This window comes from Hippopotamus amphibius, chromosome 5, assembly GCF_030028045.1.
Source record: "Hippopotamus amphibius kiboko isolate mHipAmp2 chromosome 5, mHipAmp2.hap2, whole genome shotgun sequence".
NCBI classification, from domain to species: Eukaryota; Metazoa; Chordata; class Mammalia; order Artiodactyla; family Hippopotamidae; genus Hippopotamus; species Hippopotamus amphibius.
This window is the reverse complement of record NC_080190.1, coordinates 76,047,896-76,051,756: the sequence shown is the minus strand read 5'-3', so window position 1 is coordinate 76,051,756 and position 3,861 is coordinate 76,047,896. Positions and strand designations below refer to the sequence as shown.

The window sequence follows — 3,861 nt, the reverse complement described above, 5'->3', positions numbered from 1 at the left end:
TTTCCTCCCTACTTGCTTCCTCCTGAGACTTGAAGGCCTCCTGATCTCTGGTCTCCTGTATCTCATCCTGCCTCCAACTCTCCCCAGATCTCAGCCTCAGGCTTCAAGCCAGGGACACTACCCACTCTCTCAGCCAGGCAGGATTCCCAAGGCTGAAGGGGCTGTTTTTCTCTTTGTGGCCTCTGAAGGCCCCCACAGAGCTCCTCCAATTTTGCCTTCCTCCACCGATGATTTCACCTCAATTTGTTGTCAGCCCTAAGGACACATTTCTCTACTTTGAGCCTTGGCAGCACTGTTAAGCTAAACTCCACAAGTCACATTCGCGCCTCTCCTGAGTTACTTTTCTTTTCCTCCAGATTGCAGTTAAGTTTTGAATTCGTTTCTTCCTAACTTATTTCATACCTTTCTCAGCTTTCTTTGACCACTTCTGTGCCAATACACACTGTGGACTATTTACTTAAAGTCATTTAAGTCCAATCCTAAATTGAGAGCCCTACTAAATGATGAGTGCAATAAGAATGCTTCCGTTTTCCATTTACTTCATTATAGGGTCATTTCTATGGTACATTGCATCAGGAAGGTACTTTGCAGTCAATTATTTTGATCTATTCATTCTGGAAATGAGAGATAATATTCTTTAGGAGGAAGGATGGCCTGAGAGAATTTATGACAAAAGCTTGGCACTTCAAGCACAGATATATTCTAGTCCTAATTCTGTTGTTGACTCATGATAGGACCTCAAAAAAGCCATTTAGAAATATGTTGCCTGTTAAGTGAGGATGAACTGCCTCTCAGGTTTCAACTGAGGAATAAACTGCTAAATCACTTTCCTAACATACTGTGTGCTGCAGCTCATCATTGTCAGGAACCTGAGCTACAAAGGAGGGAAGTGGCTCCCTGGACATCACTACACATCACTCATAGGTGAGTCAATTCTTCTAGGCAACAGAACTCAGGCATGGAACTGAGTAAAAAATTTTAACTAAATCTTAAATGAGTCAATTCTTTCAGGCAACGGAACTTACACATATAAAGTTCAAAAATTTTTATCTAAAACGTATTAGTTAAACTTCAGTTTAGCATAATCCATGATGTTACAAAACTGGGTTAATCTAGCCTGAAACCCCCAAGGCCAAAATAACTTAAAGATATTTCTCCTGTACCACTGAGCGACACTGTAACCAATGAACAAATAATTTAATGCCTATCTTGCTAATAAAAGACTGTAAGCTCCATCGGAGCAGAGTTGGTATCCTATTGTGTTCCATATACGTTTGTTAAATGAATAAGTGATTAGGCAAAATATGGTTTAAAAGTGAAATTGGTATCAGGATTCTCTTTTGTCAGGGATTCCAAAATACTCAGGAGTTGAACATTCAATTCCTCTTGTCATGTGTTGCTGGCACAGTTGACAACTACCATTTGGTGTGTGCAGGCAGGCACAGATTTTTTAGAGGCGGTTGGTCTAATTTTTAGTGAGATGGAAGGTTTCTGGATTTTTTGTTTTTTATTCTTTTGGTGTTTAAGTGTTCAAAGTGGAATTTATTTAGCCTACAAATGCTGAACCTGAGGTATAAAAACATAAACAAAAGACTTTGCATAGGCTAATTAGACTGGAGGTCTGAATTGGGTTAGGTTCACAGAATCGAATCATCAATAAAATACATCTATGCCCATCAATCTGGCCTTTAATCAGTCCCATAGGTGACAGTCCTGTAGGAAGCACTGAATTTTTTCCAATGTGTACTTAAGTATATACAAAAGCAGTTGTCTCTGCCTACCTCCAGAGTTTTGTTGTATTGTGGCACTGGAACTACATACAATCCAACTGTAGCTACTGAGCTCCCTTTGGACATAGCTGAGACTCTGTTGGAGGTGGGTCATTAAGCCCAAGGATCAGAGCTAGACTTGTTTCAACCTCATTGCTGTAGTAGTCACTGACTTGGCAGCTCAGGAATAACCTCTTCTGTGGTAATCTGCAATGGCAATCCCATATCAAAACAGAACCCTCACTTTGTTGTGTGCTAATCTCCAAGACACTTCTTCAAATGCCTTTGAGACAGGTGGCTCAGTTTTTCCCTCTGCCACCATCATCCCTTTCATCTTTATAATAAGTTTTGATAACTCTTCCAACTCTCTGGTCTAAACCATCTAAATTGTAATCCCCAATTTAGAGATCAAAACTATTTAAAACTGCTTCAGATCCTGACCCTCAAACTCTAGTCTGTGAAGAAGTGTCATTCATGTTGAGATACAAAGAATGAGTAAAATCAGAGAGACAAAAGGAAGAACAATTGAGGGAAAGGGATCTGCATCTCTAAAGGATCCACAATGAATGAAACAGAGCCCTGCTCTTTTAAGGAGCTGAAAGACACTCAACATGGTAGGGTAAGGATGAGGGAGTAGAATCAAGAGTTTAAAGAGAAGACAGTATATGGCATTGGAAGCCTTAGAAGTCACACTAAGGAGTCTGAACTTTATCTCAAAGCTATTGAAGGGTTTCCAGCAGGGCTGTAACAAGATAAAATTTATAATTTTGGAAAGATCAATCTGGCTCACATATAGAGTAGGAATGTGAGGGGGATTAAGACATGTAGCCAAGAGACCTATAGGAGGATGTTGTAGATATCTGGGAAAGACATGTTTGCCTGAATTTGGGCAGTAGGAAGGGGGAGAAATGCATGAATCAGGGAGGATTCCAGGAGGGAGAAATGGCAAGCTTTAGTAATAAATAGAATCAAAGGGCAAGGGAGAGGGACTTGCTAAGACTGACTCTCTAAATTAGGCAGCTGGATGGTGGGGAATTTGTGGTTAATTTGACTTTAGTGAAGTCTGAAGTACCTGTCAGAAATCCACATAGAAATACTCATAAGACATTTAAACAGCTGTATCTGGCTATTAAAAATACAAGGGTTTGCTTTTCCGGTAAGCGGCCTGAGGTGACCTCTAAAAATGGTTCACTATTCACTTGACCCAGAAAACCACACAAAATCATGCAAGTCAAGAGGTTCAAATTTTCATGTTCACTTTAAGAACACCCGTGAAACTGTCCAGGCCATGAAGGGTACGCATATCTGAAAAGTCACAAAGTATCTGAAGCATGTCACTTTAAAGAAGCAACATGTGCCATTCCGTCGTTACAACAGTGGAGTTGGTAGATGTGCCCAGGCCAAACAGTGGGGCTTAGATGCAGGGTCGGTGGCCCAAAAAGAGTGCTGAATTTTTACTGCACATGCTCAAAAATGCAGAGAGTAATCCTGAACTTAAGGGCTTAGATGTAGATTCTCTGGTTACTTAGCACATCCAGGTGAACAAAGCCCCCAAGATGAGGTGAAGGACTTACAGAGCTCATGATTGGATCAACCTATACATGAGCTCTCCCTGCCACACTGAGATGATCCTTACTGAAAAAGAACAGACTGTTCCTAAAGCAGAAGAAGAGGTTGCACAGAAGAAAAAGATATTCCAGAAAAAACTGAAGAAACAAAAACTTATGACCCAGGAATAAATGCCACAAAAAATAAATGAAATGTAAAAAAAGAAAAAAATACAAGAGTTTGAGTTAAAGATGTAGATTGGGAATATGTCTGTATATAGATGATAACTGAAACCAGGGAAGTGTATGAGGTTGCTAAAAAAAGAGAGAGAGAGATAGAGGTAGAGAGACAGAGACAGAGATACAGATAAAGAAAGAGAGACAGAAAGAGAAACAAACAGAAAGAGAGAGAGACACACAGAGAATATTTATGTCCTAGCCTTAGTTCTTCAGAAAGTAGAACTCAGGCAGAAGCTTCTGTGTTACTACATTTTTAGGGTGTACAGTCCAATGAAAGCATGAGTTGAAAAAGGGAAATGAGTCAA

At 40.1% G+C, this 3,861-nt stretch overlaps 1 pseudogene; it reads left to right on the top strand.

The window, feature by feature from the left end:
- Window positions 1-2,952: 2,952 nt before the first annotated feature.
- Window positions 2,953-3,528, top strand: LOC130854237 (60S ribosomal protein L17-like; annotated as a pseudogene).
- Window positions 3,529-3,861: the final 333 nt, after the last annotated feature.